At 31.8% G+C, this 18,068-nt stretch overlaps 1 pseudogene; it reads left to right on the top strand.

Moving 5' to 3' along the window:
* The window catches only part of LOC113075563 (cadherin-22-like), a 45,647-nt pseudogene that overhangs the window by 20,325 nt on the left and 7,254 nt on the right, over positions 1-18,068 (top strand).

The following is an 18,068-nucleotide window of genomic DNA, read 5'->3' on the forward strand; positions in this document are numbered from 1 at the left end:
GCAATGGTTTTTTACCCAAAATATGCTAAAATAATGGTACTTGTGCTATTTTGAACTATTTATCATCCCTTAAAAATAATACCACGGCATCACATTATTTTAGGACAATTACCATGGTACTACTATGGTTCTTTTGTAAATAACACCAAAAAATGTGGAAAAAAATATGGTACTTTTTCTATAAATGCTATTTGAGCTAATTCTCTTCACTTACAAATAGTACCATGGCATTACCATATTTTAGGACATGTGCCATGGTTGTACTTTTATGGTACCGTTTTTCTATACGCCATTTGAGCTTTTCTCTACACTCAAATAAGATCATGGTACTACCATGTTTTTGGGATGCATCTTCCCTCAGTTACCTTAGCTGACTTTACAAAAGACAGAATTGCACAAAGAGACATTAGAAGTTTAGAGGTCTCTGATTCATGAGTGTCCCATTCATGATCTTGTTCATACCTGAGCCTTGTTCAGATTGACATGTGAAGCTGTGGTATTTCGGCTGATGAGATGAGGAGAGACAGATATCATATAGAGTCGCGTCTGCAGAGAAAGGCCGAGTTGAAAGGCAAATACTAAGAAGGGCCCGGGGACGAGAGGCATGTCAGCTCCACACAAGACATCAAACGGCACCGAGCGGCTCTCCGTGACAGATCACAGGGGTCTGGTCCTCCCGCGGGACAGTCCCAGCTACATGACTAACGTCTGAGGGGAAAAGTACATGCAAACATGTGCAGACGGCGATGTAGATGGATTGGCTCCCACTCACATGGTGACACTTTCACAGAACCCGTGTTGAATTCACGTTATTTCAGCCCACAATTAACATTTGCCCTCCTTCATGTCTTCCGGAGCACAGATGATTTTAGGTTTTATTACTCCTGTTTAAATATCAGGAATTATCTTACAGGAAGTTCAGGTTGGACTGAAGCTGTGAACTGAATAAGGAATCGATTTTAAAGGTATTATTTCACAAGTAAGAACAGAATCAATCATGTTTTAAATGGACATTTATTCTTCATTAGATTTTTTTGGCTGCATTTGTAAACGGCACTGTGTCATTTGAATATCTGTTCTGATTGGTCATTTTAACGATGAGAGGAGCCTGACAGCAGTGAACCTGTTCTGGCATTCGTGTAGTGCTTGAAATGATAAGGGGAAATAACAAGTTTTATCATTATACACATCTGAGATGTGTGCATTATTAAACTAAACAGCAGTGAAGTTATGCAATGTCTATTTTGAACCCTTGTTTTCACTTTTCTTCTAAAACCGGACTGCCACTGCATTTACAATGGTTTGTTTAATTCATATAAAAAATAAAAAATAAAGTTTAATGTAAAAATAAAATGTATATTTATATTAATAAATCATTTTCAGTGCATCTTTTATTGCACTACTATTTTATTTCATTTTTAATTACTTAAATTATAATATATAATAATTTTTAATTTCTATATTTTGTTTTCAAATCTCACTGGGATATTTGTACAGGGATGTAATTTTTTTTTTTTTTTTTTTAAATGACATGAATTATCTGAATGAATCAGTAATTTAAATGAATCAGAACACTTCCTGATAGAGAGAAATGATTGAATAGCAGGGTTCTCATTTTTTGATCAGTGATTTTCAATGCATTCATTTGTGAATACTGGACAAGGATTTTTAAATATTATTTTACAAAGAATGAATCATTGTAAATGCCTATTATCACTTTTTAATGCATTTTATGTTATTGCAGTTTTAAAAAGACGCGTTAATGAATTACTAAATTGATTCAAATGAAATAATTTCTTTAGGATTTCTGTACAATGAGTTAAATCTTTTTGAGTTTATTGAACCATCTGAATGAAACGATTCTCTAAAATGAAACACATTTCTCAATGCTACTTGATAGAAACACGAGCTACGTGTAATTATCACCTCCACTTACTAATTACTGTTAGTTCCTCTCCTCGTGGCTGATAGGAAGTGTTCATGCAAATGCAAACTTATAGATTTAAAACTCTATTCCTTGAACTTCCCCATCCATCTCAGAGGCCATCCTCCTCCTCCTCCTCCGCTGTGTGAAGGAGGAAGACTTTCAGAGAAGACCTTTGGTCCTGGAAGACTCTGGAGAACGTGCAAGACTTTTGGGAGTCTCTTGGCTTCTCACTTTCCGAGCCTGGCGCAGCTTAAAGGGTCACGAGGGGGCTGTTGGATGGAAATCTAATTAGTTGATTTTGCTTGAGGGAGCTGTGTTTGCCACTCAATAAACTCCCACACACTGCTTCTCCCGCACAATCTCACATTATTTTTCTCCGTCTCTCTTTCTCAGAAGTCCCTGTTTTTCCATCCCAATCCTTTTCCCTCCAGGACCCTCTCAGGCGTTATTTTCGCCCTCGAAATGGGAAATATCAGATGACCTTTTGTTGTTTCTGTCCTTGGCATCGCAATTAACGTTTGTTAAGAAAGCAGCGTTCCTTTATTATTTTTCATATAGTTTCTGTTCTCAATTAACCTAGTTTATTGTATTATTTTTTTACCGTCCAAACAACAGCTCATTAAACAAATGAGTGTCACAATATAAAAAGGACGAGAATCGTTCCAATTAACAGTTTCTGGTTCCTGAAAGTCAACATGAAGAAGTTGACCTTGTTTGAATAGTTCTTGATGTTTCTGATTGTGAACAATTAATCAGTGCATGTTTGTTTTTATAATTCATTAATCATAACGATACGTCTTAGGTATGAAATCCATTTGTTAATCTGTGGGTTAGTTTCAATTTAAATGTTTTAATCAATCAGATCATGCATGTTCCATTAATATTTGGTAATGTATATGTTGTCATCAATTTAGCATTGCCTATATTATATATAATCATATCAATGAATATTAATTAAAAAAAATATTCATAATATATATTATTAATATCAAAATAGCATTACTATCATAAAATGATTATAAATACAATACAGTATATTCTCTTGTATTGTAATATTTTAACTAAAATAAAAATCTAAAATAAAATATATTACACAAAATAATAAAATGATAATAATGACAAAAGCGTATATAAAAGTACTAAAATGCAAATGAAGTGAAACTAAGTGACAAAATAATAAAATTATAATAATGACAAAAGCGTATATAAAAGTACTAAAATGCAAATGAAGTGAAACTAAGTGTATGAAACACTTAGTTTCACTTCATTTGCATTTTAGTACTTTTATATACGCTTTTGTCATTATTATCATTTTATTATTTTGTGTAATATATTTTATTTTAGATTTATTTTAATATACAAAAATATTTAAAATATTTTTATTTTAACATAAGTATTATAGTATGTATTAATTATATTTTAGATTATCTTGTATTTTTATTTTAATGTTACTAAATTTGTATGTCCTTTTTATTTTATTTTTTTTTGTTTTTATGTTTGGAAACATTACTATTTTTAATGTTTTTGAAAGAAGTTTCTTAAAAAACTGTAATATTGTGACATATTATTACAATTTTAAATAATTGTTTTTACATTTATTATACTTTAAATTATCATTTATTTCTGTGATGCAAAGCTGAATTTTTAGGATCATTATCACATGGTCCTTTAGAAATAATTCTAATATGATGATTCATTATCAAAGTTGGAAACAGTTCTGCTGCTTAATATTTGTTCAGAACATGTGATACTTTTTTAGTGATACTTTGATGAATAAAAAAAAAAAAAAAAAAAAGCTATGTTTTTAAAATATAAATATGTTGTAATAACAATATACACTACTGGTCAGTAATTTGGGGTCAGTATTTTTTTTTTCTTTATTTCTTATAAAATCAATACTTTTATTCAACAAGGATGTGTAAAATTGATAAAAAGTGATAGTAAAGAAAATATATTATTATAAATCTTTTTTATTTTTTTTTTAATAAATGCAGTTCTTTTGAACCTTTTATTGATCAAATATATCAGACAGCAGAACTGTTTCCAACACTCATAATAAATCAGAATATTAGAATGATTTCTAAATGATCATGTGATCGACTGATGTTACATGTGACACTGAAGGCTGGAGGAATGATGCTGAAAATTCAGCTTTGCATCACAGGAATAAATTATTTTTTAAAGTATATTCAAATAGAAAAACCATAATTTTAAGTTGCAATAATATTTCACAATATTACTGTTTTTTCTGTGTTTTTTATCAAATAAATGCAGGCTTGATGAGCAGAAGAAACTTCTATCAAAAACATATAGTAATGTTTCCAAACGTTTGGTCTGTACTGTATATATATATATATATATATATATATATATATATATATATATATATATATATATATATATATATATATATATCGTTATTTGTGGTTTTCAATGCATATAAACTGAAGGGGTATAAACTGGATATTTTCATGATCAGATATCTGATTAGTAAAAAAAAAAAATAGACATTTTAAAAAAGGAAATATTTTGGAATCATTGCTGTAATGTAGTTCAAGAAATCTTAACAGATCCAAACATCATGGAAATAACTTGATTCTAGAATTTAACAATCCACAAGTTCTACTTCCCAGTTCTTTATAAAGTAGCGGGCAGCATTTCATCGGCGAACACTAAAGCGATGTCTGAAAGCAGGCGCTCAGCAGGAGTCCCATAAAACGTCTCTTTCTAGCTCAGAGGAGACCAATAAACAAACATCTTAAAAATATAACATGTGGCCCGTTGCCCCCATCCTCTGTCATGCGGCTGGAGATGTTGTGCTTGTGTAATACTGTTTTTCTGGACCCCAAATAATGTGAAGAAAGTCACAAGAGTTTGTGTGTGTTGATTAAAGGCTCTTAAACACATCCGGCGTCGCATTATCAGCCGCAGACAGAAGTGGAGCGCTGTGAATAATGAGGCCGATGGGAAGCACAGGTTAGTGTTTAGTTTAATTCTGCTGTGGATGTGATCAACAAGAAACATTATCATCTGCAAGTACTGCTCGACTTCTGAGAAACATGTCTTAGGGTTTAACACCTGCAGTTTCTGGGCCTCGTTCTTTACCTGGTTAACCATTAAGAAAAGACTAAATTACGTTTACATGAAAGACTAAGATGTTTAGTGCTAATTTACACTCTGAGAAAAATCTGTTAATCTATTGCCCAATATACCATGCATTTTTTGCATTGATTTTTTTTACAGGTGCATTTACGCATCGTGTTGTGTTTTTGGTTTTGAATGAAATGCCTGTAAATTTAACAGAAAATGTAACCGGTCACTATTTGAAGATTAAAAATAAAATCCACTGGTAATTTTCTGCCAGGACATTATCAAGGGCATTATTGTCATTATCAGGGCATTATTTTATAGACTTTTCTGTTAAGCCTAAAACACTGTGCAATGAAGTGCATAATTGCTGTAAAACACCAATAAAGTAAAGTAAAATAAAATGAGATGAAATAAAATAAAATAATTTCTTCAAAGTATTACAGTATGTTATGCACTGCTTATTTTATTTTATTTTATTTTATTTTTTATTTTATTTTATTTTATGTTTTTATGGACCAGAAACCCTGAATTTCATGGAAAGACAAATAAGGAAACCTTTTTTTATTTATTTTTTTTATTTTTATTTTTTTATAATCAGCAACACTTTACAATAGGAGTGAAAACACTGCAATGGTAAAATGCATTGGCTATCATGAACAACAGCATATTTCTTTGTGATTTTATTTTAAGCATTGTTTTTTCTATATTACATAAACTTGTGTAAACATATATATATATATATATGATAAAATACTATAATTAGCAATTCATATATGCAGAAATGAATACTTATCAATATTGATGAATGCAGTACTGTGTTTTTCATCATTAGTTCATCTTAAATATCATGTTAGCGAGGTTCTTTCCGCTCTGTGCCAGAATGTGTTTCCATGAGAGCGTGACTGACAGTCTGTGGGCTTTAAACCAGAATCAGAGATGTGCAGTCCAGCTCTTGCATCAGCACCTCAGGGCACAATGATGCTGTGCACTGGAGTTACTGCACTGGAACAAACATCAGGATACTTGTGTCATTGAACTAGATTGTTGTCTCTTTAGTTTAGGAATAGTTCACCACAAATTACGATTCTTCCATTATTTACTCACCCTCATGTCTGCTGTTGATTTTCAGGATCACAAAATATTCATTTTTGGAGATACTTTTGCATGCAAAGAGAGTTCACGGTGCTTTTAAAATCACCATAAAAGTACAGTTCTTTCAAAATAAAGTCATGCGACAGCTTTGTGTAAAAACAGACTGAAATTTAAGATGAAGTTCACTCGTTATATTCCTTTTCGGTAACACTTTATAATAACTGCACACTATTAATCATTAATTAAGCATTAGTAAACAGATAATTCATAATTTATAAAGCATTAATAGACAGTAATAAGCAGTTTATAAATACAGATATAAATGCTTTATTCTATAATGTGTAGTTTCATACTTTATTCATGATCAATTTAGCATTTCTCAATGAAGTATAGCATTATTTACAAACCAGTTATTTAGGAGTTGCCAGTGATTCATAAGATCACAAGAAATGTAGTAAATTCAGGTAGTTATAAAGTAGTGGTCAGTTAACTATTTATGTGAGCTCATCTAAAGTGAGGACTAGTTATGCCTTGTAAAGCATTTATAAAGGATATTTAAAGGCTCAGTTATCTTCTAAACAAAAAAACAGAAACAAACACAACAAAGTGATACAGAACATAGAAATATTAACAGCCTTTAAATCTCATTTGTAAAAGCTTTACAAGGCATAAATAGTCCTCACTTTAGATGAGCTCACAAAAATAGTTAACTAACAACTACATATGTTTTATAACTACCTGAATTAACCCTGAATTACAGTAAAAATACATGTTAATAAACCATTTATTAACACTATAAGTAACTGTTACTATATGTCTGAATAAAAAGATGTATGAATGCACATTTACATAGTTTATTAATCATTTACTTACAATTTCTAAGTGATCTTATGAACCACAGACAACTCCTTAATAACTGGTGTGTAAATAATGCCATACTTAATTTAGAAATTATAAATTGATCATTAATAAAGTGTGAAAAAACAATCAGGTTTAAAGCATTTATATCTGTATTTATAAACTGCTTATAAATGTCTATTAATGCTTTATAAATGATGAATTAACTGTTTCCTAATGCTTAACTAATGATTAATAGCATGCAGTTATTATAAAGTGTTACCTGTTTTTCTTAGAAATACTATTCACATTCAGGTCTTTTAAAATTACATGTGGAGTTTCACTTACATTTTATTTATTTGATTGTTTTATTTCTATAATGTATATGCATATGTGTCTATAATTGTATCTATTTATTTATAACTCTATTAATTATGTATCTATGTAGGTATGTATTCATTTTTAATATTTCGATATTACTTGAAGTCATTGTTTGTCACTTCGCTGTAACAATAGAATAGAATGGAATAGGATAGAATAGAAAATAATAGAACTTTATTGTTCCACATTGGATATGTGTAATAAAATAGACATAATATTAAGACATAAACCTCAATAAAGATAACCACAGTGAAGCAATATAAAAAACTGTGAATAATAATAATAATAATAATGCACTATTTCACACTGTTGTCAATCTACTGTAGATTCACTTCAGAAGACATGCAAGATAGTACACAAGTCATCTAGACTACTTTTAATTTAATTTGTTTATTATTTGTATTTATTTATTTATTTATTGGTCATTGCTTGACGCATGAGATGCATGAAATAGTGTTGCACAATGCAAAAATGCATGCAGGTTTGAACTGACACGATGTGAGCAGAATGCAAACTATTTCTTTCAAAGCGAGCGCATCCTGAAGGACTGAGGTTTAAACACAAGTGCTTTGCCTCTGTTGGAAACTGCAGCTTTAATCATTTTGAAGAGGAAACATCAGTGTTAGTGTGGGGTCTCCTCTGAGTATCAAGCATTGGTCCTTGCTTTCACTTCCCCGGTGTGTTTGCGTCTTTCCTTTTCATTTTCCAATCCGAGAAAGCATGATAGTTCCTCGTAGCTGGAAAGACTTTACTAAAATAATTTTAATTTAAATTGTATTTTTCCTCCCATCTCCTCTAATTACACTCGGATTTTCTATCACCTCCCTAAGAATTGCCATAAACGCCGTGCGAGCCTTTTGATGACCGTGTAACGAGAAATGAGCAATGAGAGAATATGTGAGTTTTTCTCGGGATTGTCTGAAGTGCTGCCCACTCCCTGTTCCTCCCGCCCTCCTAAACGCTTCCATCTGTTGTCTCACAATCCGGTTAATGTAGTAACTGGGCCCGATGCCGCTCACAAGTACACCCACTCTCACTGCCACAACTACTTCTGATTTATCACAGAAACTGTAATTCCAAAGCCGTATTCGAGACGGCTCAGTGTAGTTTTAGCATAATATGACAAAATGTGCTTTTTTGGAAGAAAGCAGGTGCGCAGCTCGTGTGTCGTGAATGCAAAATCTTCTGAATACACTGTATATTCACATTTGCATCATTTGTAATATTTAACCTGCGCAAAGCTGTGCAAAATGTTACGCAGCATGTGAAACCATTAAATGCAATGGTGAAATTAGCATTAGCTATTAGAACCAACGGTAATAATGATGTATCTTGTTTATAATTTTATATTCATATAAGTTCATATTGCATCAGCTAATGCTACTTTGCTGATAAAAAGGCATTAGTATGTGCAGAAATTAATATTAAACAAAATATTAATCAAGGAAATTATAGTTTTTTTATATTTTATATTTATTTATAATTTTTTCCTATTTGATTTTAGCTAAGTAAATTATATTTATTGAATGTATTTATTGTGTGTGTGCGTGTGTGTGTGTGTGTGTTTTGTTAAGTTTTGGTTGTTAGTTTTAATTTACTTGTTTTTGGCTATTTTAAATATTATAAACCAAAAATGTAATTAATGCCATTGCAACTAGGTTGAATAAATGTAATAATATATATATATATATATATATATATATATATATATATATATATATATATATATATATATATATATATATATATATATATATATATATATATATTTATATATATTATTTTTTTTAAGTGATGAAAATGTTTTAGTTTTAGTTAAAATCACCAATTTACCTTATATAAGTAACTCTTCATTTACTCTTCAACTCTTCAAATTTATTTATTTATTTAATATATATATATATATATATATATATATATATATATATATATATATATATATATATATTAATAACATATTTAACAAAGCTGTTGTTTAGAAAAATAATGGTCCTTTAGTTCTGCAAAAATAACTACTTTTTTTTTTTTTATGCATCTATGTAACATTTTGCACAGCAGCTTTGTACAGTAAATCCTAAAAAGATTTGGAACCATTCGAATTCCCCAAAAGTGAAAGTCCTGTGAGCTCTGGGTGATTTGCATTCACACACAATGTTATAAATGGAGTTGCACACATCTGAGATGATCTGATTGCATTTAGAGAGTGACATAGAAGCCAGATTTATTGCAAAGTGCCGTCAATCTTATCATACATAGGCCAGAGGTTGACAGGAACTCGATCGAGGGGAACATGACTTGTGTTTGTGACAGCAGCTGCATGAACCTGGAAATGCAGATATGCACGCTTTGCTTTGGTTTGTCAGCCTCATCATCTCAGCAGTGGATGTACCCTAGACCCTAGAGAAGTGAGTCATTTACATGAGGTAAATATTGACTTGTCGGCTACTTTTCTGGATGAATAATCGACTAGTAAATATGAGCCGTGATGAAGTCTGGCTGAAGATCCTTTAGTATGTTTTTCTTGTAGCTGTTTTCTGGTTGATCACTGGTATTCTCTCCAATTATTTATTAACATCTCTGCACACTTTCTGTCTCTTCTCCAGCTCATTCACACCATCAGTGTGGTGGACAGAGACGAACCACAGTCTGGACATCGATTCTATTTCACACTGGCACCCGAGGCCTCCAACAACCGGCATTTTACACTGTGGGACATCAAGGGTGAGAGACATTGTTCTTTTTTATCCTACATTTGGGATGCACTAAAAATAAATAAAAAAATTACATGCATGAATATAATTTATCATAAGTTTGGCTATGTTTATATATAAGTCAAAGGTTGGAATATTGTGAAATATTTTTGCAATTTGAACAAATTGTAAGCTGTAATGTATCTCTGTGATGCACAGCTGTATTTTCAGCATCATTCCTCCAGTCTTCAGTGTCACATGATCTTCAGAAATCATTCTGATATGATGATTTGCTCCTCAATTATTATCAATTATCATTAGTGCTCAGTTATTATTATTGCTGTTATTATTATCAGTGTTGAACAGTTTTTGCTTGCTAAATATATCCTGGACACTTTTATTTTATTATTTCATGTATAAAAAGTACAAAAGAACAGCATTTATTTAAAATAAAAATTTTCAAAAATATAAAAATTCAATTTAATGCAACCTCACTGAATAAAAGTATTAATTTTCTTATAAAAAAAATATATATATATATATATAAAACTAAAACATTTTCATCACTTAAAAAAAGAATATATATATATATATATATATATATATATATATATATATATATATATATATATATATATATATATATTATAATAATTCAATCTCATGGCTTCCACAAAAATATGTTTTCATCCTAACTTGCGCAGAAAAGTATATTATTCTGATTTCTGAAGATCATGTAACACTGAAGACTGGAGGAATGATGATGAAAATACAGCTTTGATCATAGAAATAAATTACATTTTAATATATAATCACATTTATTTATATCAAAATAATATTTAAAACATTTTACTGTACTTTTGATCAAATAAATTTAACCTTGGTGAGCAGAAGAGACATCTTTAAAAGAAAAGAAAACAATTATCATTATTTATTTATTAATCTTAATTATTCCAAACTTTTGACCACTAGTGAATGTGTTATCAATTGCATTTGGGCAAAACAGGTGCCACACATCATGGAAAGACTATCCAGATCAAGGAAATAAATGCAGTTGTTTGACTGTAAAAGCAGCATTTGTGCATTTCGTGCATCTTTGACCCGTGTGTGGCACGATGACCACAGCTCAGCTCTGTGTCTCCCGCAAAGAAAGAATCAATACGAGCAAAATGTCTTTCCCTTAATCCTCTCGTGTCGGACACGTCTGAAGCATCTGTCCATCTTCAGGCCACAGAGACACATCAGGTCTGTTTGTGCGGCAAGAAGGAACTTAAAAAAGTCATCCGACCAGAGAGAGTTATCTCTGAGTGAACTTCCTCAAGTGTTCACCTTATCTTCCTGTGTACGACACTCCCTCGACGGGCCGCTCGTCTGTCTCTGACCTGCATGAGGTGTCATGGAAATACAAGCCAAGTTCATCCGCTCTCCCGAAAAAAGACCAACATGAGCTGAAAAAAAAAAACTTTTAGTCTAAGTCTGACTTGACAAATGCAATCTTTCATGAACGCTCCCCAGAGGAAGGCCACGCTGTCACTTTTATGACATCACCTTCTGTTGCAGCATCTGCCGTTTGTGTTCGCAAACAGAGAACGAGGGGTGTTTAATATTTCTGTCCAATTCATATGCATGGATTTTCTGTTTTGTACTGGGACTTCTTTTGCTTGGAGTTTAAAGATGATTATTTAAAGACCCAAAATAGGAGTTTTGTGGCTTTTAGTCTATATCAAAAGTTTATAAACAGTAAATATTTTAATGCATAAGTAAATTACACACATGTAAGTAAATGCGGTTGTTAGTGTTAAGTTCAGGAATATATTGCAGCGAATCAGATTTGAGTAGGTGTTTTCTCCTTCAATGCATATTACTTATTTCTGTTGTGCTTTGTCAGTTTTATATGTGTTGTGTCCCGTCAGGCCGAGCGGGTTTGTGTTATTGCAGGGCACTTTAGAGATGTGTGTAAGTTGATGTGACGCATGGGTAAGTCCAGACTGATCTGACAGGAAGGAAATGTCAGCAGTCGAGAGCCTTGCAAATGTCATCTGAGCATGTGAGGACGGCCGAGGGCCACACAAACACACACACACACACACACACACTGGATCAACGAGAGCTGGTAGAAATGATAACTAAAACACTGCGGAAACACAAGCGCTGCAGCTGTGCATTGATGTGTGTACAGGAAAGATTTCACCCCTAAATCAAAAAGAAAAAAGACAAAAAGTGTAATGGTGGCTAAAAGATGTTAAATATATGGATGGTTAAAGAGGACCAAACACAAACAGAAGGTGAAATAAAATAAAATAAAATAAAATAAAATAAAATAAAATAAAATTAAATAAAATAAAATAAAATAAAATTAAATTAAATTAAATTAAATTAAATTAAATTAAATTAAATTAAATTAAATTAAATTAAATTAAATTAAATTGAATTAAATTAAATACAACATTTGAAATAAAAGTGTATGTAATGCATTGACATTTTAATATTAATTAATTATTGTGTATTATTATTATTCCACAAATATGCACACATATAAACATGCAAATACTGGTATTTTGTAAATGCTAGTATGTTCATGTACATATGTATGCATATGTGTGGAAAAAATGTCAAATAATTAATTAATATTAAAATGATTTATATATATCAAGTTGACGGAATGTTTGAAAATTGTTTAAAAAACATGTATTATTTACATTTTTCTGTTTGATGCTGCTATAGTCTCACATATTCGCCTTTGACGACCCCAAAATAATGTTCTGTTTGCAGATTATATGTTTTCCTATTTTCTCTCATTTTATTTTAGCATGAAATATGACCGGGATGTATTCCTGATAGTTTTTGTGAGTTTCAGCCAGAAACGCTCCTAAAGCGATGCCTACGCAGGTTTCCTCTCAAGCACACTCACAAGAGCACACTTTGTATCCTTCCACGTCCCCTATCCCCCAGACTTCTGTGTTCATGGACACATTTGTCAGCCTGTCAGACTGAATCCGTCACTGTTCTCAGTTTCTCTGTGATCCGACTCAAGAGGACAAACGCAGCTTTTTCAGGACGTCAGACTTTCTAACTATTTGTTCTATTGATTCAGATGTTCTTTCGCTGTACTATTAAATTCATCTCTTACTTTGTGCTTTGAACAGAGTCCTTTCAGAGAGGGACAGAGACAGAGAGAGCGGTTTGGCACGTTGGCACGTCTAAACGAAACCTCTTTTGGCTTTGGTTTTGGAGGCAGTCGATCGCACGAGGCTGTTTTCACACACCAGTGTTTGATTTGTCTTTTCACGAACATTGTCCGTGTCCATTTTCTCCCCAGTCACCTGCTGGTGTGTTTGTAGTCAGAGCAGAACGTAAAGCGCAGGCCGAGGGCATTGTTCATTGTTGCTCAGTCCGTTTGGGATGTTTTTAGCTTCGGCTGTGAGTTTTATTCTGGTTTGATTTCATTGTTTTCTTTCCGTATTTAGTATTAAAAGGAGTTCGACTGTTCTGGCCTCAGATGCTGTGATACAGAAACATTACAATATGTTTCCATCTGAAAAATGCAGATGCCTAAAACAAGCGTGTTGTAAATGTGTAAATGTGCTTCAGCAGATCAAGTGTCTCTAATGCTCGAAGCCTCAGGGTTTTTGAAGGTAACATGAATTATCAATATTCACTAACCACAAACAATAATGACTGTCTTCATTTTTAACATGAGATTTATCTTCTTTTTTTTTTTTTTTGAAAGTGTGATTTGATCATTGGTTTTCTGTGATATAGATATATAAACAGATATATAAATGGTGTCTACTTTTTGTTTGTTTGTTTTAACCTGTTAATTGTCACCCTGTCCCGTATACGGGACACCTACGTTGACTATACTATATTACAATCAAATCTAATCTAATCTTGACAAACTATATATCGTTGGAAAGGTCTAAGACTCCCAAATATATATTTTACCAATATGTTTGGTTAAAAATTATGTAGGAAAAGTAATAGATGAATTTAAGACAAGAGTGCACCCTCAGAAATCTACATTACAAAAGGAGCTTTGACCTTTGTTTAAAAAAAAGACTTCCTCGTTGCCTTTTTCTCTATCACATTTTAGAAATCATCAGAAGCTATATATCACTTGAAAACATAAAATCTCAAAATTCATCCTTCAAAACCCATTTTAAAATCAGACATTGCATTACCATGTAAATGGTACATCAAAATCATGTTACAAAATGTTTTCAGTCATAAATTATACAAATTTATGTCTGTTTCATGCACATTCATGTCTATCTTCAAAAACGTGAGTGACAGTTAACAGGTTAAAATACATTATTATATTAAATATACCAGAAATACATAATTAAAATAATTAAATAATAATATAATAAATTATAAAATATTATTAATGAATATTAATTAAAATGGGAATATATTTTTACTCAATAAAATTACTTTTATATATATATATATATATATATATATATATATATACAAACACAGTACAATAACACACACACACACACACACACACTGTATATATGTGTATGTTGCGTGTGTGTATTTAAGTATATATTAATATATTTATGTGATATATAATGTAAAACTATTAGTAACAATTTGTTAACATTTTAATATTGAAATAATACAATATAATTATCAATGAATATTAACTATACTAGTAATATATTTCATTACACATCTAATTTAATGGCATTCATATTTCTTTTGTTCATCGTCTTTCATTTTTTTATTTATTTAATTTTTTGTACTATATGTGTATCATATTATTTAAACAATTCAAAGATTATGTATGATGCATTTTTCAAAATCTTTTCAAATTTCGGTTAAAAACCCAATTTTATGCATAAAAGTCATGGAAAACTTGGAAGTATCTGTGATTTTTCCATATTTAAAAATCTCATTCATAGAAATGTTAGTGTATATACATTTTAATCTCTATTTCTTGTCCTGTGTACAGTAAAGCTTACTCATAGTGTCTGATTCGTGAGTCTCGATTCTTGAGATTGATTCATAAGTGAATTGGTCTGTGTTTGAATCGTTTTTATTATTATTATTATCCACGTTCTGGAAAGGTCACAGTATAATTCACTGGTCAAAAAGTGCAGAATCCCTAATAAACGTAGGCACTAAATCAGATCCACAGCTTTTGGACTCGGAATCAATTATGAAGCTAATCTGACGGCTGATACGAGGTGCTGAACTCAATCAATGCTTTCCTTCGGTGTCCTCTTTATGTCATTTAGGTGTTTGCCAGAAAGCCACGGCCCAGCTGGATGAATATTGAAAGGTCACGGCTCTGCGCTCTTTAATAAATGATTGGTTGATGGATTCGACATAAACCAATCAATGAGGAGTCAGCGTCGCATTTTAAAACACATCTCAGTGTTTACTTCGGCTCACTGCAGGGAAACGACTGCGTTGTATTTAACTTAGGCTATATTATATTTAAAAGTCTGAACTTTAGTGCTCGTTAAGATCTTGTAATGTTGTTGAAAAAGGTCTCTTACTCTCACCAAGGCTGAAAGTTGGCGGGTTTTCTGACTAATTAGTCTTAATTAAAGGTCTTGTATAATTAGGCTGGTTTTAGGTTCATTTACCTGAAATGGAATGTTCTTGCAACAATGTAAAATTCTATTAAATTGTATAATTTTAATTATTAAAAAATATTTTTATTATGTTTTTAATTATTATTTTATGATAAATTATACAAATATTTTTAAGATACTCAATATATTTTTTACTTTCTTTTTTACTTTTGTAAATAATATTTTATATATAATAATTAAAAATAATATAGCTTTTATAGTGTTTTTTTTTTTGCTTTTGTAATTGTTTTCTTTGTAAGTATATTTTAAATATACTAAATATAAATTTAATAAATTGTATAAACTGCATGTCTCTTTTTTAACTGTATTTTATTTATTTTTTTAAAGTTGTTTGAATGACTAGCTGACTAATTAATCTTAATTTAAATCAGATTCATTAGTTAATTTATTCGAAGTAGAATCTTCTTGCAACATTATAAATGTCTTAAAATGTGTCACTTTTGATCAGTTGAATGCATTCTTATATGCATTCCATATTTATATCTTATATACTTTTATAAGCTTTTTTTTTTTTGTGTGTGTCATATTTTATTCTCAACATTTTGCTCTACCATGGTAGTAATATAATGTTTATACTAAGGTTACACACAGCAGAAAAGGCTCTGCCAATATTATTACTGTATATAACACACTGCCTTTATTTCCAGTGATAATAAAATAATGCATGCATTATTATAATAGCTAAATAACAGATTGAGTCTGTTCTTTGGTCTCTCTGATGCTGTAGACAACACAGCCGGGATCAGGACGCAGCGCTCCGGATTCAACCGCCAGGAGCAGAACGTGTACCTGCTTCCCATCCTGGTGGTGGACAGCGGCCCTCCGGCCCTCAGCAGCACGGGGACCCTCACCATCCACGTGTGCGGATGTGACACGGACGGATCAATCCAGTCCTGCAACACCACGGCTTACGTCATGTCAGCCGCGCTCAGCCCCGGCGCTCTCATCGCGCTGCTGGTCTGCATCCTCATCCTCATCGGTAAAGCCTCTCACTTATCAACTGCATAGGAACATTACGACTTAGTTTCAACCTAATGTCAGAGTTTGTGAGGATGCAATTCAATGCTTTCCTTATAGTGCATGCTTTGGGAAGCCGAGCAAGCAAGAAACTTGTATTTCAGTGTTGCATAGATTTTATACATACTGCATTTCCAGGTGGATGAACTTCTGCTTTTGCATCACTTGTGTAATTCCTGTGCGTTTATTGAATGGAAACATAAATTATTAAACTAAAACTATGGAGGACAAAAGTCACAATGTAGATATTCACCTTACAGCTTTCCACTGATTTCCAATGTGTTTCCCATTCATTCAAGCACACTTTTATGCATTTGTTATTTGTAGTGAGTGGTCTGTAGATATTAAATGCTAAATAACCCAGAAGATTCCTCCAACATTAATATAAAGTATGTATGTGATAGAATGTGGGTCAATGATGTGAATGAATGCAAGCGTCACTCGTCTGTATCATCTCATCTTTAACAAAACACAGGTGTCTAAGATGCACTTGAGAATATGCATCAATGTTTGCATTCATAGAGCAAATACTAAAGGCTTTGAATAGTTGTGTGCTTGGAAAGCAGCAGATATATAGAGCCAAGCAAGCTCTGAACATTTGTGTTTACCTCCATCACCCCTGTAACTCTTTTAATGGCCCATCATCAATCTTTAAAACCTGGGTTCATATGTGACAGGAGGCGAAAAACAAAGCTAGAATGACATAAAAGCTGATCAATATTTCATTCAGCATCCTGCAGTTGCTCATCCTCCGTCAGGCGGAGACTGGAAGCTTTTATTCATGCAGAGCGAACACACTCACAATATAGGCCTCGGTGAATGACATCCAGCCTCTCTAGAAGTGCTGCTCACTCGCAAAAAGAGCAGCATCAGCACCACCATCCCAGCAGAGCGCCGTGGCTTTAAATAGAGCAGCCTTTCCCATGTATGACAGCGTTGGACTGCGTTTCTCTTGTCGTCTCTGAAAGTTTTATGACTTTCTCCAGTCCTCAGTACATCCGTCTTTATTTTTCTCTTCTCCACTTAGTGCTTTTCTCATCCCCCTCTCTCGCTTTCTCTCTCTCTTTCTCAGGAAAGTATGTGACATGCATTGTTTTCAGTCAGCTGAGCACGTTTCTGCTCACTTTTACTGCAGAGATTAGCCATGTGTGCTAATGCCAAGCATCAATATTACTATTGCTCATACTTTGGTTAAGGGGTTTCACAATGTAATCAGACTTAACATATTTGAAAAAAAAAAAAAAAAAAAAAAAATATATATATATATATATATATATATATATATATATATATAATAGAGACTCTTTCATAATTATAACTTAATATTTAATTTAATTTTATCTATTAATATAATACTATTAATTGCATTTTATTCAGTTATTTTATTTATTCAGTTTATTTTTTATTTTTTTTATACAGGTATAT

This window comes from Carassius auratus, unplaced genomic scaffold (assembly GCF_003368295.1).
Source record: "Carassius auratus strain Wakin unplaced genomic scaffold, ASM336829v1 scaf_tig00017182, whole genome shotgun sequence".
Classification (NCBI taxonomy): Eukaryota; Metazoa; Chordata; class Actinopteri; order Cypriniformes; family Cyprinidae; genus Carassius; species Carassius auratus.